Source organism: Vulpes vulpes, chromosome X, assembly GCF_048418805.1.
Source record: "Vulpes vulpes isolate BD-2025 chromosome X, VulVul3, whole genome shotgun sequence".
NCBI classification, from domain to species: domain Eukaryota; kingdom Metazoa; phylum Chordata; class Mammalia; order Carnivora; family Canidae; genus Vulpes; species Vulpes vulpes.
In genome coordinates, this window is record NC_132796.1 from 54651513 (window position 1) to 54678375 (window position 26863).

Sequence of the window (26863 nt, forward strand, 5' to 3'; positions counted from 1 at the left end):
GCTTTTTATGTCCACAGTATGGAGAGGGAGGGAGACTAACATTTATTGAGTGATATCCTACTAAGTACTTTAAATATATTTATTACTTTAATTTAGACAACAGTCTTAATGAGATATGTATTATTATCTTTGTAATAGGTAAGGAAATTGAGACTCAGAAAAAGTTAAGCAGATCTTAACTTTTTAACTAGGTGGGATCTTCAGTCCCACCTAGCCAGCTGGAGGGGAATCAGGATTTAAACCTAGCACTGAGGGATCCCTGGGTGGCTTGCAGTTTAGCGCCTGCCTTTGGCCTGGGGCTTGATCCTAGAGTCATGGGATGGAGTCCTGCATCGGGCTCCCTGCATAGAGCCTGCTTCTCCCTCTGCCTGTGTCTCTGCCTCTCTCTCTTTCTCTGTGTCTCTCATGAATAAATAAATAAAAACCCTTAGCACTGAGTTACTCCAAAGCTCACAGTCTTCAGTCTTTGATGGGACCATAAAAGTGGACTGACTTACCCCAACACTGATAGGGCAGCTCCAATTGAATAACATGTTTTCCTAAACATTTAAGTTGAATTCTTTACATAGAAAACTTCCCTGGAAAGAAAAGTAAGAAGGAAAGGAGAAAGGAGGTTGCAGTAGACTGTCAATCTGAAGACAATCAAGAGAGTGTTTGAAGTACTTCTGTCAGGTCAAACTTACAAAACAAAACAAAAATAAACAACACAATAGTGTCTTACCCAGGAACAAATTTTTGCACAACCAAGAAAGTCATGCATATTATTTTTTCACTGCTAGTTCTAATTGAAGTTAAGAGATTAAATGAATAGAGTGACAGGACTACAGAGGGCTTTACAATTTAGTAAAACTATCACATTCATCCTGATACTTACTTGAAGATTACCACACTGTGAGTCAAGAAAATAAGTGTCATCTCTACTTATGGATAAGAAAACTGAAGACCAAGGAAGTAATAATATGAAGTTGTTGAGACTGGGTTGAGTGGGTCCTGAAGTCATGAATAGCATCCTTTCTTTAATACATTTTTAAGTGTGTATGTGAGGTAACACGATCAAAGTAATACGCTAATACTAGTCGACTCAGAATGAATCCTGGGAGTCAGAACTGTAGACTAGAGTAATGCTAGGCTAGGAATCAGGAGATTCTCGGTTGTAGTCATGGCTTTATCATCTTTATTAATGTGTGAGGCTATAAAATAAAGATGAATATCCCTGTCATTTCTACTTACAGGGCTGTTGGGGCCTCAAATGAAAGAAATAATGGATATAAGAGTGTTTAATAGTGTTTAATGTTAACTAGATACCTTGAAATAAATTAGACCTTGGGTGACTAGAGGAGTTAATTTTTAATAAATATTCTGAGGATCATCCAGTCTGTTGTCACGGTACATAAGTACATTGTTGTGCCAACTTAAAATATTTTTAGTGAAGAAATAAGACAATAACTCACCTGAAAATATGCTCCATTGCTTTTACGTTAGGTAAAAGTACATTAGGTACTTTTCTTGAACTAGTTAAGAAATAAGATGGGTATGATAGAATCACTGACTCTTCCCTTATCTGGCTACCTCGTTACTCAACCTTTCCTCTGAACTCTAAGGACCACTAGAGGGTCCTAAGGATGCTGCAACCTCATTTAAAGGCCAAGAGACAAGCAGGAAAGCAAGAATAGTGAGTTTATGAGTCACAGAAGAGAGAGGTAAAGCAAAATGCTTCCTATCATCTGCCATCATTAGGTTGTGGGATGAAGAAAAAGAAAATCTGCACATTCACATTTTGATCTTTTCACAGTGCCAGAGAGTTTAATTTGTTCTCAGCATATACCTAGATAAAAATATTATTACATACTTAGATCAAATGAGTTAACTATTATGTCTTCCTGTGGACTGTGGGCAAGTAGCATCATCTTGATAGCTATGACAAGATTTTTTGGGGAGAAAAAGGAGATTGTTGTCTTAACCCATGTTTTTATATTTCCCTCTTCCTGCTTTTCCATTTTTGCTCCACTTATTTTTCCAATTTTCTTGTCTCAATCAGTTTTGCACTATCATCCATCTCTTCTGCTCACAAAATGTTTCAACATATTTACAACAGTTTTGAAATAATTGTGCCCCATTCAGATAGAGTATTCCTATCTCCACCCTGCCCTACAGTTTGTCCGAATTGGTGTTTTGTTGTTGTTGTTTTTGTTTTTGTCAGGATGCCTGGACTTGAAAAGGTGAAAGCCCCATTATAAAGACAGGGTCCAAAATGTAATCAAGTAATTAATAATTCAGAACCCCTACTGAGACTATCTAATAAAAATTGCCATTTATAAACACATCATAGAATCAGTTTAGAGCCTGTCATTTTGGTAATGCTTTGCTCAGTACTGAGTTTGCTCTGCCAGAGAAGCATTCTTGCATTCCTGGAATATGAAGAACTGAGAGTAAGGAACTGGAGTTTTCTAATCAATGGGGATGGAAACTTGGAAAATTTTTCAGGTGTGTTAAAATAATAAAGTCTGTTACTATTTTTTACCTTGGCCTCCAACCTGAATATACTAGGGCTCAATCGTGTCACCTTAGAGTAGCAGCTCTAGCTGCTGACACTATCTAAAATTTCTACAGTCACCAGTTGTCACCCAGATGCTTTGGAGTGATAAGGCAATATTGTGATTTGATCCCATTTTGATAGAGGGGCCACAGCAGACTAAGCATTGTATTATCTACTAAATTACTAAGGATAATTAGGTGGTACTCTAGAGCCAGTGATTTCTAAACATTAAACTGCAGCTAAGTGATTACTTTGGTATTTTCTGTACAATTTATTTATACTTAAAATCACATTTATTTATTTAACCATAAAAGTGATCAAGGGCAAGGGGGCAAGATGTATAGAGTACTTTACCTGGAAAAGGCCTGGTGGCCTTTGTACTCCCTTAGATAAAATCCTGGCCCTGTTGAACAGAGAAGGAAATTCATCCAAGCAGAAGGGGAATTTCTCTCAAAATATGAGCATGCCATCATTGCTCCATGTACTGCAAATAAAAGGAGAGTGTTCATGTGTCTGATATGCATGAACAGGTGGCATAGACAGCTCTCGCAGGTGAATGGCAATAAACAGCTCTCACTGTCAACACTTCTCATATGATATCTTTCATTCTCTTTTGAGGTCTGCCAAGTGAAGTCACACCATAGTCAAGGCTCATGAGGAAATATAGGGATGTAGATTTCAAACCAATTAAACTGGAGTCACATCACCTTTAGACATGGGCTCACTTTATTCTTAGAGAGCAGGATTACCTTGTATTACAATGAATAAGTCAAAATTTTAAGGGCAAAAATAAAGCATTTCCCTGGAACAAGTTATACATTGGATTTGCTAGCTGCTGACCCTTCCCCCAACATAACCTCAATCCAGTTGTAGGCAGATATGTGAACAGAGAACCAGACTGCTTGCTATTTAAGCAGCTGCTAATGCACCTGGGTTAAATTCTAAACATTAGCAACTACTTAAACAGCAAGCTGGGGAAAACTTTGCTACCTTTAGATGAATGTAAGTAAGTCCCAACACTAAACTAATCTATCACTTCATGATGTCTAATGAAAAGGGTATTAACATTTATGCATCTCTTACTATGTACTAGAAGCTTTATATTGATTTGCATTTAACTCTTTAAAAAGCCCTATAAAGTAGGTAGGAATTAGCATTGCTATTTTATAAATGAGAAAACTAAAGCTTCTCAGAGAGTCTAAGTAACTTGCTAAAAGTCACAGAGCCTTATTACTATCCTTCTAGGCCAATATGTTCAAGTCATATGCAGAAATTTTAATAGAAGAAAGAGATGTGTGTGTGTGTGTATAAAAGTGAACAGTAGTTTTCTGAGTACATACAGTATATAGAATGTAGTTAATAATATGGTAATAACCATATATGGTGAGAGATGATAACTATACTTATTGTGGTAAGCATTTCATAATGTATATAATTGTTCAATCACTATGTTGTACACACAAAACTAATACTGTGTGCCAACCATACTTGAATTTTTTGAAAAAAGAACTGCTACTTCAATATTTTTCTCTTATCTTCACATAACTGCCTTTTCCTTTAAAGTCTTTTTGTACCCATATTTTGTTCATTTCTGGCACTTTCTTAATTTCTCCTCAGAGACAATAGAGACATTTGTTTTAATTCAGTCATAATCACATAAATGCTAGGTCTGCCAGCTATGGGAAAGCCTAGAGAAGAGAAATTTTTGCACATGCTTGCTACTGAAAACAGATCAGGTGCAGAAGCCATTCACTGATTCAACTCTGGGAATTGAATACATTTTTTCTTTAAAAAATTTGAGGGGCACCTGGGTGGCTCAGTTTGTTAAGCATCCACCTTCAGCTCAGGTCATGACCTCAAGGTCATGAGATTGAGCCCCACATTGGGCTCCCTGAGTGTTTAGTGGGGAGTCTGCTTCTCTCTCTCTCTCTCTCTCTCTCTCTCCAAAATAAATAAATCTTTAAAAAATTTTGAATATAGTTGACACATAATTTTACATTAGTTTCAGGTTATAAAATAGTGAATCAAGTTGTCCATATGTTATGCTATGCTCATAAGTGTAGCTACCATCAGTCACCACACAACGCTATTACAATATCATTGAAAATATTCCCTATGTTGTATCCTTCAACCCACATTTTAACTTATTTATTCCATAACTGGAAGCCTGTATTGTCCACTACCCTTCACCCATTTTGCCTAACTACTCCACCCCCTCCTTCTGGCAACCATCAGTTTGTTCTCTGTTTATAGGTCTGATTCTGCTTTTTGTTTGTTTATTCAATTTTCTTTTAGATTCCACATATGAGTGCAATCATATGGTATTTGTCTGCTCAATCTAACTTACTTCTTTAGCATAATACCCTCTAGGTCCATCCAAGTTGTCACAAATGGCAAGATCTCATCCTTATTAATGGCTGCATACTATTCCATTTTGTGTGTGTGTGTGTGTGTGTGTGTGTGGAGAGAGAGAGAGAGAGAGAGAGAGAGAGAGAGAGAGAGAATATACTATACATATATTCCTTAGCTATCATCTATCAATGGATACTTAGGTTGCTTCCATATCTGCATATTATAAATAATGCTGCAACAAACATAGGGGTGCATATATCTTTTTGAATTAGTGTTTTTGTTTTGTTTGGGTAAATACCCAGTAGTAGAATTATTGGATCATATGGTTCTATTTAATTTTTTGAGGAGGGACGCCTGGGTGGTTCAGCAGTTGAGCGTCTGCCTTTGGCTCAGGGAGTGATCCCAGAATCTTGGGATCGAGTTCCACATCAGGCTTCTTGCATGGAGCCTGCTTCTCCCTCTGCCTATGTCTCTGCCTTTCTCTCTGTGTGTGTCTCATGAATAAATAGATAAATAAATCTTTTTTAAAAATTATAATTTTTTGAGGAATCTCCATACTCTTTTCCATAGTGGCCATGCCAGTTTACATTTCTAACAATAGTGCATGAAAGTTCCTTTTTTTGTACATCATTGCCAAAACTGCTTATTTCTCATCTTTTTGATTTAGCCATTCTGACAAGTGAAAGATGGTTTTGATCTGCATTTCCCTGATGATTAGTGATGTCGAACATCTTTTCACATATCTGTTGGCCATCTGCATGTCTCCTTTAGAAAAATATCAATTCAAGTCCTCAGCCCATTTATTAATTAGATTGTTCCTGGTGTTGAATTGTAGAAGTTCTTTCTTTATTTTGGATATTAATCCCTTATTGGATATATCATTTGCAAATATCTTCTCCCAATCAGTAGGCTTTTTGTTTTGTTGATGGTTTCCTGTGCTGTACAAAAGCTTTTTATTTTGACATAGTCCCAATAGTTTACCTTTTACTGTTATCATTTTTATTTTATTTTAATTCTGGCATAGTTACCATACAGCATTATATTAGTTTCAGGTGTACAATATAGTGATTCAACAATTCCATTTATTACTCAGTGCTTATCATAAGTGTACTCTTAATCTCCTTCTCCTACCCGCCCCACCCAACTCTCTACTGATAAACATCTGTTCTCTACAGTTAAGAGTTTGTTTTTTCTTTGTCTCTTTTGTCCCTTTGTCTAGATTCTTTTTCTAAAATATTTTTATTTAAATTCCAGTTAGTTAACATAAAGTGTTTTATTAGCTTCAGATGTATGAGTGATTCAACAATTTCATACATCACCTGGTACTCATCACAAGTAATGATGAGTACCCTTAATTCCCATTACCTATTTCACCCATCTCCTCATCCCTCTCCCCTATAATAACCATCAATTTGTTCTGTATAATTAAGACTTTGCTTCTTATATTTGCAAATGATATATCAGATAAAGGGCCAGTATCCAATCTATTAGGAACTCATCAAAATAAACAACCCCAAAATAAATAATCCAGTTAAGAAATGGGCAGAAGACATGAACAGACGTTTCTCCAAAGAAGACATACAAATGGCTAATAGACACATGAAAAAAAAAATGCTCAACACCACTCATCATCAGAGAAATACAAATCAAAACCACAATGAGATATCAACTCAAACTTGCCAGTATGGCTAAAAATAACAACTCAGGAAACAGCAGATGTTGGTGAGGATGCAGAGAAAGGGAAATCATTTTGCACTGTTGGTGGGAATGTAAACTGGTGCAACCACGTTGGAAAACAGTATGGAGGTTCTTCAAAAAGTTAAAAATAGAACTATCCTACAAATCCAGCAATTGCCCTACTAGATATTTACCCAAAGAGTACAAAAATACAAATTCGAAGGGGTATGTGCACCCCAATGTTTATAGAAGCATTATCTACAATAGCCAAACTATCAAAAAAGTCCAGATGTCTATCAATAGATGAATGAATAATGATGTGATCTACATATGCAATGGAATATTATTCAGCCACCAAAAAGAATGAAATCTTGCCACTTGCAATGACATGAACGGAACTAGGGTGTATTATGCTAATAATTCAGTCAGAGAAAGACAAATAGCATATGATTTCACTCAAATGTGGAATTTAAGAAACAAGGCAGATAAACATAGGGCAAGGGAAAGAAAAATAAAATAAGATAAAAATAGAGCGAGGCAAACCATAAGAGACTCTTAACTATAGGGAACAAACTGAAGGTTGCTAGAGGGGACATGGGTGGGGTGATGGACTAAATGGGTGATGGGCATTAAGGAGGGCACTTGTTGGGATGAGCACTGAGTGTTATATGTAAGTCATGAATCACTAAATTCTATCCTGAAACCAATACTAAACTATATGTTAACTAACATGAATTTTAAAAAGAGTCTGCAGGTGCCTTGGTGGCTCTGTCAGTTAGGCATTGGATACTTGGCTTCAGCTCAGGTCATGATCTCAGGGTGTTGAAATCAAGCCCTGTATGGGGCTCTGCCCTTAGTGCGGAGTCTGCTTATCCTTCTTCCTCACCCCCACTCACAGTCTCTCTTAAATAAAAATAAATAAATAAATAAATAAATAAATAAATAAATAAATTTTTTAAAATGTGTCTACTTCTTGGTATGTTCTCTATTTGTCCCTTTGTTTTGTTTCTTAAATTCCACATGAGTGAAATCATATGGTATTTGTGTTTCTCTGACTGACTTACCTCACTTACCATTATACTGGCTAGCTCCATCCATGTTCCTGCAAATAGTAAGATTTCATTCTTTTTTATGGCTGAATAATACTCCATTGAATATATATACCACTTCTACTTCATCCATTCACCTATCAATGGACACTTGGACTGCTTCCATAATTTGGCTATTGTAAATACCACTGCAAAAAAATAAGGGAGCATATACCCTTTCAATTTAGTGTTCTTATATTCTTGGTATAAATAAAAACCCAGTAGTGTGACTACTGGGTCTTATGGTAGTTCTATATTTAATATATAGAGAAATTTAATATATAATTTAATATATTTTGAGGAAACTCCATATTGTCTTCCATTGTAAGGGTGCCCCAGTTTGCATTCCCACCAACAGTACATGAGTGTTCCTTTTTCTCCACATCTTCACCAACACTTGTTGTTTCCTGTGTTTTTTTTTTAAAGATTTTATTTATTTATTCATAGAGACAGAGAGGGAGGCAGAGGAAGAAGCAGGCGCCATACAGAGAGCCTGACGTGGGACTTGATCCAGAGTCTCCAGGATCACGCCCTGGGCTGCAGGCGGCGCTAAACCGCTGCGCCACCGGGGCTGCCCTCCTGTGTTTTTTATGTTAGCCATTCTGACAGGTATGAGGTGATATCTCATTGTAGCTTTGATTTGAATTTCCCTGAGTGGTGCTGAGAATCTTTTCATGTCTCTGTTGACCATCTGTATGTCTTTTTGGAGAAATGTCTGTTCATGTCTTTTGCTCACTTTTTAATTGGATTATTTGGTTTTTTTTGTTGTTGTTTTTTGTTTTGTTTTTTGGTGTTGAGTTGTACCAATTCTTCATATATTTTGGGTAATAACCCTTTATCAGACATGCCATTTGTAAGTATCTTCCTAGTCAGTATGTTATCTTTCAGTTTTGTTGATTGTTTGCTTTGCTATGCAGAAGCTTTTTTATTTTGAGATAGTCTTAATAGTTTATTTTTGCTTTGATTTCCCTTGCCTCAGGAGATATCTAGAAAAAGGTTGCTAAAGCTGGTATCAGAGAAATTACTGCTTGTGTTCTCTTCTAGGATTTTTATGGTTTCAAATCTCACATTTAGATCTTTAATTGTCAGTTTATTTTTCTGTATGATGTTATAAAGTGATCCAATATCATTCTTTTGCAGGTAGCTGTCCAGTTTTCCCAGCACCATTTATTGAAGAGACTGTTTTTCCCCATTGTATAGTCTTGCCTCCATGGATTAATGGGCCGTATAACTGTGGGTTTATTTCTGAACTCTGTCTTCTTTTTCATTGTTCTATGTGTTTATTTTTGTGCCACTACCGTACTGTTTCGATTGCTATAGCTTTGTAGCATGTCTTGAAATCTAGAATTGTAATGCTTCTGGCTTTTTTTTTTTTTTGGTCTTGTAACTTTATATTTTAATTCCAATTAGTTAACATTCGGTGCAATATTAGTTCAGATGTATGATAGAGTGATTCAACAATTTCAAAGTCATCCAGTGCTAATCATAAGTACATTCCTTACTCCCCATCGCCTATTTCACTCATTCCCCCCATCCTCCACCCCTTTGGTAACCATCCGCATGTTCTTTATAATTAAGAATGTGGTTTGTATTTGCCTTGTTCACTATATTTTCCCCAATATATTCCTTTTTTAAAGTTTTTATTTAAATTCTAGTTAACATACAGTGTAATATAAACTACAAGAGTACAATTTAGCGACCCAACAATTCCATGCAACACCCAATGCTCATCACAAGTGCATTTCTTAATACCCATCATCTATTTCAGCCATTCCACCACATCCCTCTCTGGCAACCCAGTTTGTTCTCCATAGTTAAGAGTCTGTTTCTTGGTTTGTACCTCTCTCTTTTTTTCCCTTTGCTCATTTGTTTTGTTTACAAAATTCCACACATGAGTGAAATCATATGCTATTTGTCTTTCTCTGACTGACTTATTTATTTCACTTAGCATAAAATTCTCTAACATCATCCATGTTATTACAAATGGCAAGATTTCATTCTTTTTGTATGGTGGTGTAATATTCCATTGTATATATATGCCACATCTTCTTTATCCATTCAACAGTCAATAAACATTTGGGCTCTTTCCATAATTTGGCTATTGTAGGAAATACTGCTATAAACATCAGAGTGCATGTATCCCTTTGAATTAGTATTTTTGTATTCTTTGGGTAAATACCGTAGTGTGATTGCTGGATCATAGGGTAGTTCTATTTTTAACTTTTTGAATAACCTTCATGCTATTTTTCACAGTAGCTGTACCAGTTTGCATTTCCACCAACACTTCATGAGTGTTCCTTTTCTTCCACATCCTTGCCAACAACTGTTGTTCATTGTGTTATTGTTCATTGTGATTGTTTTTAGTCATTGTGACAGGTGTGAGGTATCTCATTGTAGTTCTGATTTGCCTTTCTCTGATGCAAACTGATGATGAACATCCTTTCACATAACTGTTTGCCATCTGGATATCTTTGGAGAAATGTCTGTTCATATCTTCAGCCTATTTTTATATTGGATTATCTGTTTTTTTGGGTATTGAGTTTCATAACATCATTATATGTTTTGATACTAACCCTTTACTGGATGTGTCACTTGAAAATATCTTCTCCCATTCCATAGGTTGCCTTTAAGTTGTGTTGATTGTTTCCTTTGCTGTGCAGAAGATTTTTATTTGGATGAAGTCCCAATAATTTATTTTTGCTTTTGTTTCCTTTGCCTCAAGAGACATATATAGAAAAAAGTTGCTATGACCAATGTCAAAGAGGTTACTACCTATGTTCTCTTCTAGAAGGTTTATGATTTAAGGTCTCACATTTAGGTCTTTTATCTATATTGAATTTATTTTTGTGCTTGGTGTAACAAAGTGATCCAGTTTTACTCTTTTAGATGTAGTTGATGAGGAAACTGACTTTTTTCCCATTGGATATTCTTTCCTGCTTTGTCAAAGATTAATTGACCATATACTTGTGGGTTTATTTCTAGGATTACTATTCTGTTCCATTGATCGATGTGTCTTTTTTGCCAGTAACATATTATTTTGATTTTTACAGCTTTGCTATATAACTTGAATTCTGGAATTGTGATGCCTCCAGCTTTGCTTTTTTTTAAGGTTGCTTTGGCTATTCAAGATCTTTTGGAGTTCCACACAATTTATAGCTCTCTGAAAAATAATGTGGGTATTTTGATAGAGATTGCATTAAATGTGTAGATTCCTTTGGTAGTGTAGACATTTTAATAATATTTGTTCTTCCAATCTATAATCATGGAATGTTTCTATTTCTTTGTCATCTTCAATGTCTTTCATCAATGTTTTATAGTTTTCAGAGTACAGGTCTTTCACCTCTTTGCTTAGGTTTATTCCTGAGTATCTTATTGGCTTTGATGCAATTGTAAAAGGGATTTATTCCTTAATTTCTTTCTCTGCTGCTTCATTATGGTGTATAGATGTGCAAGAGATTGCTGTCGGTTGATTTTGTATCTTGCAACTTTACTCAATTCATGTATCATTTCTAGCAGTTTTTTGGTTGAGTCTTTTGGGTTTTCTATATAGAGTATTGTGTCATTTGCAAATAGTGAAAGTTTGACTTCTTTGCTGATTTGGATTATTTTTTTCCCTTTTGTTGTCTGATTGCTATTGCCATGACTTCCAGTACTATGTAAAATAATTGGGTGAGAGGGGACATTTCTGTTGTATTCTTGACTGTAGAGGAAAAGCTTTCAGTTTTTCCCCACTCATGATTATAATAGCTGCAGATTTTTCATAAGATGGTCTTTTTTATGTTGAGGTATGCCCCCTCTAAATCTATTTTACTGTGGGTTTTTAACATGAATAGAAGTTGTACTTCATCAAATGCTTTTCCTGCATCTATTGAAATGATCATATGATTCTTATCCTTTCTTTAATTAATGTAGTGTATCACCTTGATTGATTTTTGAATACTGAACCACACTTGAAACCCAGGCATAAGTCCCAGTTGATCGTGGTGAATGATTCTTTTAATATATTGTTGGATTCAGTTTGCTAGTATTTTATTGAGGATTTTCATATCCATGTCCATCAGGGATATTGGCCTATAGTTTTCTCTTAGTAGAGTCTTTATCTGATTTTGGTATCAAGGTAAATCTGGCCTCAAGAATGAACTTGGAAGTTTTCCTTCCTTTCCTATTTTTTTGAATAGACTGAGAGGAATAGATATTAACTCTTCTTTAAATATTTGATAGAATTCACCTGTGAGGGCATGTGGCCCTGGACTTTTGTTTGTTGAGACTTTTTTTTTATTACTAACTCAATTTCTTTGCTGGCTATTGGTCTGTTCAAGTTTTTTTTTTTTTTTTTTTTACCCCTTCCTGTTTCACTTTTGGCCCTTTATCTGCTTCTAGGATTTTATCCAATTCTTCCAGGTTGTCCAATTTGTTGGCATATGGTTTTTCATAATATTCTCTTATAATTGTTTATATTTCTGTAGTGTTGGTTGTTATTTCTCCTCTCTCATTTCTGATTTTATTGACTTGTCTCCTTTCTCTTTCTGGCTAGGGGTTTATCAAATTTATTAGTGTTTTCAAAAAAACATCTCCTGGTTTCATTGATCTGGATCTTTTTTTTTCAGTTCCTATATCGTTTATTTCTGCTCTAGTCTTTATTATTTGCTTCCTTCCGATGGGTGTAGGCTTCATTTGTTGTTCTTTCTCTAACTCCTTTAGGTGTAGGCTTAGGTTGTTCATTTAATTTTTTTCTTTTTTTGTTTCTTGAGGTGGGCCTGTGTTGCTATATACTTTCCACTTAGGACCCCTTTTGCTGTACCCATAAGATTTTGGACTGTTGTGTTTTCATTTTCTTTTGCTTACATTTTAAAAATTTCTTCTTTGATTTCCTAGTTGACCCATTAATTGTTTAGTAGCATATTGTTTAACTTTCATGTATTTGTGGTCTTGCCAAATTTTTTTCTTTTGGTTGACTTCAAGTTTCATAATGTTGTGGTCAGAAAAGATGCATGGTAAGTGTAAATCTTTCTGTATTTATTGCAGCCAGTTTTGTGAGCTGATATGTGATTTATTTTCAAGAATGTCCCATATGCACTTGAAAAGAATGTATATTCTGCTGTTTTAAGATGAAATGTTCTGTATGTATCTATTAAGTCCATCTGATCCAGTGTGTCATTCAAAACCATTGTTTCCTTGTTGATTTTCTGTTTAGGTGATCTGTCCATTGATTTAAGTGGGGTGTAAAAGTCCCCTGCTATTATTGCATTATTATCAATTAGTTCCTTTATAGTTGTTATTAATTGTTTTATACATTTTGCTGCTTCTATGTTGGATGCATACTTACTTGCAGTTGTTAGATCTTGTTGTTAGATTTCCCCCTTTATTATTATATAGTGTCCTTCTTTACCTCTTTTTACAGTCTTTGTTTTAAGGTTTATTTTGTCTAATATCAATATTCCTACCTTGGCTTTCTTTTGACATCCAGTTGCATGATAAATGTTTCTCCATCCCCTCACTTTGAATCTGCAGGTGTTTAGGTCTAAAGTGAGTCTCTTGTAGGCAGTGTATAGGGGGGGTCTTTTTTTTATCCATTCTGACACCCTAAGTCTTTTGATTGGAGCATTGAGTACATAAACATTTAAAGTAATTATTGATAGGTATCTATATAATGCCATCTTAGTGTTTGTTTTGTCATTGTTTCTGGAGATATTTTCTGATTCTTACTTCTCCTTGTCACTTTTGGTCTTTCTTGGGCACTCAAAGAGTCCCCTTTGGTATTTCTTGCAGGGCTGATTTTGTGGAACTCCTTTAGTTTTTGTCTGGGAGACTTTTTATCTCTCCTTATATTCCAAATGATAGCCTTTCTGGATAGAGTATTCTTGGCAGCAGATTTTCCCATTCAGCACTTTGAATATATTATGCCACTCCCTTCTGGCTTGCCAAGTTTCTGTTTATAAATCTCCAGCTAGCCTTATGGGTCTTCCCTTATAAGTAAAGGACTTATTTTCTCGTGCTGCTTTTAAGATTTTTTCTTTGTCACTATATTTTGCAAGTTTAATTACAATGTGTTGGTGTTGGTCTGCTTCTGTTGATTTTGATGGGTATTCTCTGTTCCTCCTGGATAGATATCTGTTTTTTCCCTAGATTAGGGGAGTTTTCAGCTATTATTTCTTCAAATAAATTTCCTGCCCCCTTTTCTCTATCTTCTTCGTCTGGCACTCCTATAATAGAAATGTTACTAATTTTGATGGAATCACTGAGTTCCCTTGAGTCAATTCTTGTGTTCCATAATTGTCTCTTTTGTTTAGCTTCATTATTTTCCATTATTTTGTCTCCTATATCACTAGTGCATTCCTCTGCTTCTTCCCACCTGCTGTTCATTGTTGTCAAACCTGTTTCCGATCTCATTACATTCTTCATCTCTGATTAACTCTTTTTTAACTCTTTTATCTGTATGAGAAGGGTCTCACTGATGAGTTCTATTTTTTTCTCAGTCCAGTTAGTATCCTTATAAGTTTTGCTTTAAATTGTCCATTAGGTATTTTACTTACATCTGTTTTACTTAGATCTCTGGCCATGGCCTTTTCTGTTCTTTTATTTGGAATAAATTTCTCTGTCTACCCATTTTATATGAGTCTCTGTGCCTGTTCCTCCATGTTAGGAAGGTCAGCCATGTTTCCTGTTTTTGAGGGTAATGGCCTTATGAAGAAGAGGTCCTATAGTGCCCTGCTGTATAACGACCCCTGTTCCCCAGGGCCTGGTGGTTCAGGGAGTGTCTCAAATGTGTTCTGCATGTGCTCTGCTTTTGTGTTCTGGCTGCTTTATCCTTCAGTCCAGTCAACTGCACAGGCTCTCTTTGTCTGTTGTGGGCAGTGTTTGTTCCCTGAGTTAAATGTAGCATGTTTTAACTATGTTTACTCTGGCCTGCTTATGAAATGAGACCTGTTACCACTGCTGCTGGAATTGGAGGCTTTCAAAATTCTTTTATCAGGATATGTAAAGTTTTGGACCAGTCTTGTGGGGGAGGGGGCCCACTGTACTGGGACTGAGGCAAGTGTCACTGGGAAGGGCAGTTCCACCAGAGTATGGGGGTGGGGGTGGGGCTTGGTTTAAGTAAGTTAAATAGACAGTGTGTGTGTTGCCCTGGTTCCTGCAGGTCGCTCTCTGCTTATGCTGAGGGACAGGGGAGAGAATTGGTGCCATCCAGTTCCTATGTCCCTGGAGGGATCTCTCTGTGAACACTACCCTTCTGGGACACACTCTGAAATGAGCAAATAACATCCCTACTTCATGTCCCAGGCACTCATCAGATTGCTATTTCCATGCTGTATATTTCTCCTGCTTTCTGTCAAGAGCAGCCCAATGTCCTCTGGACTCTATTCATGCTACCTTTAGAACTCCAGGCTTTAAGCCACACTGATTGTAGGAACTCACAAAATTCAGCCCCTCTCACTTTCCAAGCCAATTCCTATGGGGATTTGTCTTCCCTGTGAGAGCTCCCCTATGTGCCCGTCTCTCTCTCTCTTGCCCTTCTCCTCTACCATGGTTCCCTCCTTACCATAGCACCCATGATCCATTTCTCTCCTAACTGTATCTCCACACTTCCTATCTGTGGCCTCTTCTCTACTTTTAGTTGTGATGTTTGTTCTGCCAGTCTTCAGGTTGATTTCTAGTATTTAGGATGATTGATAGTTATCTAGTTGTATTTGTGGGATGAGGCAAGCATACAGTCTTCCTACTCTGCTTCCAGCTCCTCCTCTATAGTCTTTGTATTAAATTCTATTTGTCTGATATAAGTATTTTTACCTTGAGTTTTTTTTCACTTTCATTTGTATGGTAAATGTTTTTCCATTCCTTGACTTTCAGTCTGTCTCTCTTTAGCTCTGTGGTGAGTACCTTTAAACATATTGATGGGTATTGGTTTTTATATATTCTATTACCCTACACCATTGGCTGGAGTATTTGTCCATTCACATTTAAAGTAATTATTGGTAGGTGTGTACTTATTGCTATTTTGTTAATTGTTTTCGGGTTATTCTGCAGTTCTTTGTTCCTTTCTTCTTCTTCTTCTTCTCTTTCTTTGTAATTTCTGTAATGTTTTTATAGTGTTATATTTCGCTTTCTATTTATTTTTTGGATCTACTATAGGTTTCCTTTTGTGGTTACCATAAGGTTTATATATAATATCCAAAGTGTATAGCAGGCTTAAGTGATGGTCATTTAATTAAGTTCAAATTCTTAAACACTTTTTTTTACACCCTTTCCACTTTTTATGTATATGCTATTATATTTTATATATTTTTATTCATAATTTTCTCATGCATAAATATGGCCATTTCTTTTCTATTAAGTCCCCTTAACATTTCTAACAAGGCTGTTTTAATGGCAATAAACTTCTTTAACTTTTGTTTTTCTGGGAAAGTCTTTATTTCTCCTTTAATTCTGGATGATAGGTCAAGTATTTTTGGTTGCTAGTTTTTCTTTTTCTTTTCAGCATTTTGCAGTATCATACCACTCCCTTCTGGCCTGCAATGTTTCTGCTGAAAAATCAGCTAATAGCATTATGGGGTGGCCTCGTATGTAAACTTGGCTTTTCTCTTGCTTTTTAAATTTCTCCTCATTTTTAACCTTTGACATTTTAATTACTATGATATGTCATGGTATGGAAATCTTTGAGTTCATCTTGTTGGGAACTCTGTGCTTCTTGAATTTGGATGTCTATTTCCTTCACTAGGTTAAAGATGTTTTCAGCTATTATTTCAACTAAATTTTTGGCCCCTTTTTTTCTCTTCTTCTTCTGGGACCTTGATAATGTGAATGTGTTTACTTGATGTTGTCTAAGAAATCCCTTAACCTGTCCTAATTAATTTTTTTCCTCTTTTTGCTATTCGGCTTGGGTATTTTCCATTACACTGTCTTTAATATCATTGATACATTCTTGTGCATCTGCTAATCTACTGTTGGGGAACCCACTACACTTTAAGCCTATAAACTATTTAATCTTAAATATTTGTTTCTGACAGAAATTTTTTCTCATAAAAGTCACCTGATGCCAGAGTTCTGACTGATTAAATGAGATGTCTTCTAACTTTCTGACCCCCATTGTCCTTGTTATCATTTCTTTAGCCACATCTTGTTTTCCATAGTTCTTCTCCATGCCTACTACTACATCCTACAAGGGGAGCAAACAAATGAGTTTTTGGTAGTAGGTGCCTGCCTATATTTCAACCTGTTCATTGCTTCCTAACACACTATTCTTTTTTCAGTGTTCTGGTTCAGGAACTCACAATGAATCACCACTGCTAATCATACCAAATCCAGTCTCTTCTACAAGGCTTTCAAGGACTTCTATAATCTGACTCAACCTTACCTCAGCAGCCTTACCTAGCACCATGCACAGCACTTGCCATGCTTACTATCCTAAGACAGGCAAGGTCTCTCTGCCTTCTTCTTTGCCTCTTTAAACTGTACCTCTTAAGGTCCATACCACAAAAGAAATAACCTTATTTTTCCTATGTTTTGTGGACTCAACCAGAATATGAGCTACTGGAAAGCAGTCTTTCAGGATTTTACATCTACCACCCACTGTGCCCCTAGCAGAGCTGGACATGCCACAAGGGATCAGTAAATCCTTGCTTCTTGATTCCCCAAAAACATTTCCTTTGGGTAATTTAGAACACAGATTTATATAGTTTATGCTTTGAAATGGCTGAGAGAATGTAGATTCAGTTTTGATCTAAGTTTTTAATATTTTACTAATTGCTTTTAATGTACTTCTTCTACCAGAACCAGTGTGGTTTAATTATTCATGGGTGTACTTTTGGGAATTTCACCAAAATACTAAAGGAAAATGAATGACATTCAAGTGATGGGATGGTTATTGGCCTTTGTATCAAACACAGATAAAAATTAGACTTTTTCTTTCTTAATGTTAACTTTAACCAGAGTGTCCAAATGAGCTGAATCTAAGCAAACCTGGGTCTATAAAATGGATCTAGAATGACACAGCATAATCTGTTTGGAAGCATAGTTCACAGATGTGATAAAAATTTTTTGCTTTTTGATATTTCTTGACTAATATGATAAAGCCACCTTACATTTTTCACAGTACTTTTTAGGTTGTAAAATGTTTCATATCTATTATTCTATTTAATCTGCACAATAATACCATAAAGCAAGTATTCTGTGTCTTTTTGTAAGGTGAAACAAACTAATAATCAGAGAAGTTAAGAAAACCACCCAAGGCCTCATACAGCCTTCCTTCCCAAGGCTAGGAAGTGGTAGAAACAAGACCTAAACCTGAAGTATAGAGAAATTGGGCAGGGAAGGCAGGGTACAGCACAGTTGAGGTCCTAGAGTGATTCAACTGAACATCGACTGTGTGCTAGGTATGTTAGATGGTACAAACATTAACCTTAATCCTTACCCTAAAGGCACATAAATATGTGAGAAATATATGTAAAGCCTAGACAACAGTTAGCTAAAAGAAAACTAAGTCTAAAGTGAAGTCTTCCAACCTATGCTCCTTCTATTATTCCACATTGCTTCCCACAATTCTGTTGCAAAGGCTCAGATCCCACTAATTACCTTCTGTCTCTTCTCCTTTTAGCGTTCAGAGGCTGCCTTTTGGAAGAGTTAACAAAGTAGACTTTGGTGAAGCCCCATGCCTCTTCAGATAAGGGATAAGAGCATATTTGTTGGAAAGAAATATTAGGAGAGGTCACTATGATGTTTTGCAGAGACAACTAAACCCGAAGGTTAGTAGTATGAAGAGATGAGAGCAGGGTTTTTGTATTTCTGTTCATTATCAAATGTGCAATTTGTATCAAACAACAAACCACAAGAAGCATGCTTGAGAGGAGGCAGAAGAATAGAGAATAGAGAGGTTGGGGAGGAAAAGAGGGAGAGAGAACTTACAGGTTTGGTGTATATGTAATTTATATTAAGATTTACCCTCTTACTAGATGTTACGTAGCTTTGTTAGCAGAGGCCAATGGTTTTTTGATACTTGCAATTCTTGAGGACAGGGTAGGGATGGACTGATTAAAAATTTGGTAAGTCTTTGCAGGATAGGGAACCAACCAGATGACATGGACATTTGAAAGCCCCGGACAGTAGGTAAGAACTTGAGTGCCATGAACCAAATGGTGGCCAAATGACAGTGTTCCCCAGAAGCTAAATCCAGATATTAAAACGGTTGAAAGGGGGCAGCCCGGGTGGCTCAGCGGTTTAGCGCTGCCTTCAGCTCAGGGCCTGATCCTGGAGTCCTGGGATTGAGTCCCACATCAGGCTTCCTGCATAGAACCTGCTTCTCCTGCATGTATCTCTGCCTCTCTCTCTCTCTCTCTCTCTCTCTCTCTCTCTCTCTCTGTGTGTGTGTGTCTCTCATGAATAAATAAAATCTTTAAAAAAAATAAAGCGGTTGAAAGGAGGGTAGCTTAAGGAGGCATCCTCTGTCTCAAAAGCTTCTTTTACTTTAAGCTCCTCTAATTAGAGTGCCAGAGATACTCTAATTAGAGGAGGCAGACTCTAGAGGGTGGCAGTGGCTCCAAAGCAAAATCCTCATTACCATGACAAGGAGTTCTAAAACTCTTTCAAACTGGCAAGACCGGCCTTTCTGACCTGAGGTTTAGAAATTTGGCAACTAATATTTTATTCACTGAGCAAATTAGAATATTTTAAATAAGACATATTTTATATTTAGTGTTGACCAAGCCAGGAGGCAGGAGGTTCAGGGTTTTAGGTCCCTGCCATCATTCTTAACCTCCAAAAGAGTTAGCAAACCAGAAAACCCTAAGTCCTCCCTCCTACAGACCATTTCCTCTTATGAAGTTGTCTTCATGGGCCCTTATTTCCTATTACATCACATCCTAACATTTCTGCATGGCTTTCAAGACCTGCCCCCAAAGAAGTCCTGATGTCTTGATTAAGCTTGGCCTCATTTCTCCACAGATCATGCTCTTCTGCCTACCCTTCTATGTACTGTTAGCTTTGTCTGGAACACCCTCCCCTCTGCATCTCATGTAGTGATATTATACCCAAGTGTCAAAGTCCACTTCCTCCTTAAGGACTTTCCTGACTATTAGAGAATTAGAGACTTTGCTGATCTTTTTCCTTCTGAAGAGCAAATGTGATCTTCAGTAAGAAGTCAGGATAAGGGAAGCAGTGTGGTAGAGAATTTAAAAATAGTGGTATAAAGTTAGAAGAAAATTTGAGTTCAAGTTCATGCCTTCTACTAATGAAGGTAAATGACAAAGTTATCTAAGCTTTAAGCATTTGTTTTCTACTTTATTTCTACTCCATTATTCATTACTTGTCTGATATAAGTTAAGTTGTTGATGAATCCTATCTTTCCATTGAGGATTTTGTAGTCTAATGTATGTTATATATAATTAGAAAATAGGAAGAGTGGTTAAATACCAAGAAAGCATCATAGAAAGATCTTCAAGAGGTCAGAGGAAGTTAAAATTAAATTTCCCTTTGTAGAAAATAGCATTTAAACTTGGCCTTGGAGCATGAACAAAAATATTCTAAGGATCAAATAGTACACAGGAAAGTGTTAGAAAAGTATAAGATGTCATACAAATGTGAGGGCTAGTATTTTAACTGTGGTGAGTGTTAGAAGAAGTTGTTCTAAGGAATGATAAGGTGGGGCAAGGAGTGCTTCAATCCTTTAATTCTTTAGGTACAACCTGACAAATCCATTACTTCAGAAGAAGCAATGGGCTCCCTTGATGGCAGGGCCTCCATCTATTCTGTCTTTTTCTGCCAGCACACAAAAAGATCCCACATTACATTGTGCATGAAAACTTTCCGGGGCCACCTGGAGCAGGGGGCTCAGAAAGAGCCTTAGATAACCCTTGGAAAGTCTGGCAGCACAGGGCCAATTTGAGGAGAACTACTGACATGGCTCACATACCTCAAAGATAAAGGGTAAAAGAACACACCAGCAAGACAAATGAGCTAATTTTAGCTTAAATAAAGAATAAAGGCAACTGCCTCAGGTTTCACTCTTGCGTGGTTTGGGGGCAGGGAACTCCAGCTGCTATGTGGGTATAAAGCAAAGGAGGAGTCTGACAGTAGCCAAAATACTCTTAACAGGGTCTCCCCTACCAAAGTTCCATTGGGGGGGGGGCTTGTCCATCTGTAAGATTTATCCTCCTTCAAGCTGTTCTCCAATCTACTGGCTGCCATTACCACCTGGGATCCGATAATGCCTATCCTTTAGTATATATTTCTAGTAGTTTTAGGTAGGAGTATGTATGCCTCCTCAAGATGACCCTCCTTTTTCTCCTTCACACAAGGAAGTCATCCTAGTGCACAATACACAAGTTTCCTTTCCATAGCCTTTTTCTTCATCCTTGGAAGGCAATTTTTAAAAAATCAGGGTTTGGCTGGGCATATAGCCTAATATTTAGCTCAATTTGATACTCCCACAGGATTCATGTTCATATAAATTCATCTCAATTCAATTCAGATTCAAATTCACTGTTGGTATTAGTTATATTATTAGTTATAGTTTTTTACTGACCTGGATCAGGGTTTTCTGCAAAACACCTGTCTATGTCTTTCTCTGGAGGCCTAATTGTACACTTTCCTTGGGAGGGTAACATTTTTGCCAAAACGCTATTACGAGTGGTGGAACAATTTGGTTTGTGCAACACCCCCCCCCTTTCCTGCCACTGCCAGAAATATAGCGCTACTGATAAGAAAGTACAATGTCAAATTGGAGAGGAACAGAATAGTTCTAATGACAAAATTATCTCCATCACAAGAAAAATAAAATCCTCAGTGAGATTTTTTTTATAACCTCCCATTCATTGCTCTGTTGAGTTGGCTTGTAAAATTTCTATTCTTATTGCTCTCGGTTGCACCCTAGAACACCTCTAGTCCTCATTACTGATTTGTGATAATAATAATCCTTCATGAGTAATGTACTGCTTATCATATATATCATATGATGTCTGTGATATATATTTATTTACATTTAGTAATAATTTAATACATTTCATGTACTTCTTTAACATATATCTGACATTTGACATGTATATATATCATATATATACATATATATCATATATATGATAAGGCAGTGCATTAAATTCAAAATAATTTGACGCCTATTTGTGAAAAAAAGAGTTAACCAGCATGCCTGAGTTGGTCAAATCTTGTATATTCTCAGAAGGGCTTACTTATATGACTGGCCTTTGGCTGGTTCCTGGGAACTGAGGTCTTAGAATGTTCCCTATGTTACTAACTGATAAGGACACTGTGCATGTTTAAAGTTCTGAACCACACTGTACCAGCTTGCCTAGATTGTATAAAAAATGTGATTTATGGTGAACACCTGCTTTCCTTCTGGGGGTATGGAGTTTCCATAACTGCAATAAGTCACTGCAGTTATCATAATAAAAACCCTGGACTTTTAGGCTCAAGCAAGCCTCTCTGGCAGAAAACATTTTTCATGTGTTTCTGGAATTCATTGCTGGGGGATTAAGCAAATCCTATGTGACTTCATTGAGAGAGGCCTCTTGGAAGCTTGCACCTGGTGTCCTTTAGCCTCTGCCTGATTGTACCCCTTTCCTTTATCAATATTCCTTTTTATCTTTTTGCTGTAATAAACTATACCCTGATTATAATGACCTCCAAGTCCTGTGAGTCTAGCACACCAGTGAGCCTGGGGTGGCCTTAGGAACCATTAATACAGTCTTACAATGTAATTGATGTATTATCACCTCTATTTTACATATAAGGGAACTGAGTTTCAAAGAGATCAGATAACTTCCTGAAGAGTAGAGTTAGTGCTTGAGCTGGAATTAGAACACAATTCTTTCCAAATCCAACATTTTTCTATTATACTAAATTCCCTCTATAAATTTTGTTCAAATGGATGTATTAGGCTAAAATATTGCTTTTATCCCCAACATAAAAATGTCACTGGGTGAATTTCAAGGCCTTGGGCTGAGATTTTTTTTTTTTTTGTAAGGCTGGGCAAAATTTCCCACTAAGAGAGGAGAGTGGACAGATACCCACCTATGTAACAATCAATATTATCCTTGACAATGGTTTCCTAGAGGGTCTTTCTACTCTGCATCTGGCATCAGCAAGTTCAGTTTCACTGCAATGTGTGAGAGTTTTCACATATTTATATCATTCAGAGAAAAAGCGTATTTGTCTATGTGGAGAATAGTGTGGTGGTCGTGCAGTATGAAAGGATAGAATTTGTCTTGTCCAGAAAGAAAAAAACATCTGAGAAAGCACTAAAGAACAACTAAACACATCAAAATTGATTTGTTATCATACATAGAAGGGAATATTTGGGGAGAAGAGGGAAAGAAACAGCTCAATTACTTATGAAGATTTTTTTAGTCATATAGTAGCACACAGCATATCATACCTATTAATAAAACTGGGCTTTTTGCAAGACAAAAGGTAGAGCATTTACACTTGATACAAAGCTTATTATCAACCTGAATCCAGCAACTGTCCCCATCTACACATTTACCCAGATGTGCATACAACATTCCTAAACCAGACACTCTTTAACTCTGCCTTCATTTACAAACAAAAAGTACATATTTACCAACTCATTCTGGCGGCAGCGGGGGGAGGGGAAGGAGGAGGAGGTGGTGGTGGTGGTGGTGGTGGTGGTGGTGGTGGGGAATGTAGGACTTAGAGGCAAAACAAAAGTAGGTAATTGAAAGCAAGGTTGTTTACACATCTATATGCACAACCCATCCCTCCAGTGCTCTATAGCATTAGCTATTTCTGGTTAAGCTATACCACTTTCATTGGAGGAAGATAAAGATCAGAGCCATGGGCATTTCAGAGTGTCTTTTCTACTTGCCCAATGAATACCTACAGTGGCTTCTGTTAAGAATGTCTCAAAGTGACCAGTAATAGAGTGAAACCTACATAGCAAATTAAAGCTATCACTTTTTGGTCTGGGTCTCAGTTTTCCCAATTGTAAAATGAAGGGACATATGTGGACCTACCAAGTCAGCTGATATCCCATGGCTGTTTGACTCCATCACAAACAACACATGCCACATGCCACAAGACAGATGTTAATGATGCTTTCAAGCCGTACTTCTTATATGCAGGCCCACACATACATACAGGGCTTTTCTTTTTGGTCCAGAGGGTGATGGCTTTTTCAAATGCAGATAAATAAGCTGAGAAGATTACAATTAATACATGCCCTTTCCCCCAGTCTGCCTCTTTTTAGTAAGAGAGGAATGCTGAACTACAATGGCAAGGTCTAAAGGAATCTGACCACAGTTAGTATGACAGTGCTTCGATGACTATTGGTTTCTGTGCTGCTGTGAAGAGAAAGAGCACACTCCTTCTTCTTGGATGGCAAATCTTTGTGAAGAGAAAGAGCACACTCCTTCTTCTTGGATGGCAAATCTTTGAGAATTTCTAGGCTAAATATGAAGCCACCTCTAAGGCTGGAGTTTATTGGACCCTAGTACACACCAAAGATAAGGGAATAACTTGGGCCCAGAGAACCATAGTTTACCAAGAATCCCAATTGAAACCCAAAATAGTAACATAATAATCATGCAGTATCCACTGAATGTGTTAATGTTTACATGATGAACTGAAATAATGTGGATTTTGTGAGGTCAAAGAATAAATAAGCTCAATTTGGAATCAAGCTGATTTATTTTCTACAACTGCTAAAATAAAAAATTTATTTACCCACTAAGTTCTGAGAGAAATACTGGGTCACTTTAAGAACTAAGTGTCTACCTCTTCTGATGGTGGAAAAACAGATTTTATCTTCAAGGCTGACTTATTAATATATGATACAACTTCAAATGTGTAGAATTTTATGTTCTGATTTGATCATTATCAGTAATTCTCATTTTTGTGATGCTAGATTTATAAAATACTTCAACATATTTTATGTTATTTGTCTTATGTTGATCTCTACCAACAGTCCTGTGAATGTAAATGGGTAGGTGTTATTATCCTTATTTTACAGATGATAAATAGGAGGCTGAGAGAGGTTGATTACTAGATAGCTGACATTAGAATCCAAGCATCAAGATGCCAACCTTCTATTACTTTGAGGTAAGGTCAGCAAGGGACACAAACATGACAATGTTGCATACCCTATTCCAGCTCAAAACTTGTTGCCTAACACAAGGTTTATCATTATACAAGTTTACCTGTTGGAATGCCTGTCAACATGAATCCCAAGATTAACATTTAAAAAAAAATTTTAAACTTTTAATTTAAATTCAATTTAATTAACATATACTGTATTATTAGTTTCAGAGGTATAATTCAATGATTCATCAGTTGCATGCAATATTCCCAGTGCTCATTACTTCAAATGCCCTCCTTAATGCCCATCACTCAGTTACCCCATCCCCCCACCCACCTCCCCTCCAACAACCCTCAATTTGTTCCCTACAGTTAAGAATCTCATGTTTGCCTCCCTGTTTTCCTCTTATTTTATTTTCCTTTCCTTCCCCCATGTTCATCTTTTCTATTTCTTAAATTCCATATATGAGCAAAATCATATTTGTCTTTCTCTGACTGACTTATTTCACTTAGTATAATACCCTCCAGATCCATCCATGTCATTGCAAATGGCAAATTTTCATTCTTTTCTTTTTCATTCTTTTGATGGCTGAGTAATATTTCATTGTATATATTCCACATCTTCTTTATCCATTCATCTGTGGATGGACATCTGGGTTCTTTCCACATTTTGGCAATTGTGGAAATTGCTGCTATAAACATTGGGGTGCATGTGCCCCTTTGAATCACTATTTTTGTGTCCTTTGGATAAACACCTAGTAGTGCAATTGCTGGGTTGTAGGGAAGCTCTATTTTTCACTTTTTGAGGAACCTCCATACTGTTTTCCAGAGTGGTCACACCAGTTTGCATTCCCATCAACAGTGTAAGGGTGTTTCCCTTTCTCATCTGTTGTTTCCTGAGATGTTAATTTTAGCCATTCTGACTGGTGTGAGGTGATATCTCATTGTGGTTTTGATTTGTATTTCCCTGATGCTAAGTGATGTTGAACATTTTTTCATGGGTCTGTTGGCCATTTGTATGTCTTCTTTAGAGAAATGTCTGTTCATGTCTTCTGCCCATATCTTGGCTGCATTATTTGTTTTCTTGAGAGTTGAGTTTGATAAGTTCTTTATAGATTTTGGATACTAGTGCTTTATCTGATAAGAAATTTCAAATATCTTCTCCCATTCTGTAGGTTGCCTTTTAGTTTTGTCGACTCTTTCCTGGGCTGTGCAAAAAAATCCTTTTTATTTTGATGAAGTCCCCATAGTTCATTTTTGCTTTTGTTTCTCCTGCCTTTGGAGACATGTCTAGCAAGAAGTTCCTGTGGCTGAAGTCAGAGAGGTTGCTGCCTGTGTTCTTCTCCAGGGTTTTTGATGGATTCCTGTCTCACATTTAGGTCTCTCATCCATTTTGAATTTATTTTTGTGTATGGTGTAAGAAAATGGTCCAGTTTCATTCTTCTGCATTTGGCTGTCCAACTTTCCCAATACCATTTGTTAAAGAGACTGTCTTTTATCCATCAGATATTCTTTACTCCTTTGTTGAAGATTAGTTGACCATAGAGTGGAAGGTTTATCTCTGGGCTCTCTATTCCGTTTCATTGATCTAAATGTCTATTTTTGTGCCAAGACCATACTGTCTTAATGATTACAGCTTTGTAATACAGCTTGAAGTCCAGAACTGCAAGGCCTCCAGCTTTAATTTTCTTTTCTTTTTTAGATTTTATTTATTTATTTATTCATGAGAGAGAGAGAGAGAGAGAGAGAGAGAGAGAGAGAGAGAGAGAGACATAGGCAGAAGGAGAAGCAGGCTCCATGCAGGGAGCCCGACATGGGACTCAGTCCCGGCTCTCCAGGATCACGCCCTGGGCCTAAGGTGGCATTAAACCACTGACCCACCCGGGCTGCCCCTTTTAATTTTCTTTTTCAGCATTACTTTGGCTATTTGGGGTCTTTATTAGTTCCTCACAAATTTTAGGATTGTTTGTTCCAGTATGGTGAAAAATACTAGTGGTATTTTGATAAAGATTACATTGAATGTGTAGATTGCTTTGGGTAGTATAGACATTTTAACAATATTTGTTCTTCCAATCCAGGAGCATGGGATGTTTTTCTATTTTTTGTATCTTTCTCAATTTCTTTCATAATTGTTCTATAGTTTTCAAAGTACAGATCCTTTACTTCTTTGGTT

At 36.7% G+C, this 26863-nt stretch overlaps 1 protein-coding gene across 3 annotated transcripts in view; it reads right to left on the reverse strand.

Annotated features, from left to right (window-relative positions):
• NEXMIF (neurite extension and migration factor) overlaps nt 1–26863 on the reverse strand; it is a 135147-nt gene that overhangs the window by 24443 nt on the left and 83841 nt on the right. The window contains exons 3-4 of one of the 3 annotated variants that reach the window (XM_072744783.1): nt 2891–3020; nt 498–578 (exon numbers count right to left, since the gene is read on the reverse strand). The exons of 1 other annotated variant lie outside the window; for it this stretch is intronic. The gene's annotated coding sequence lies outside the window, so the exon portion shown is untranslated. The remainder of the gene's footprint in view (nt 1–497; nt 579–2890; nt 3021–26863) is intronic. One more of the 3 variants, XM_072744784.1, reaches the window with a different exon arrangement.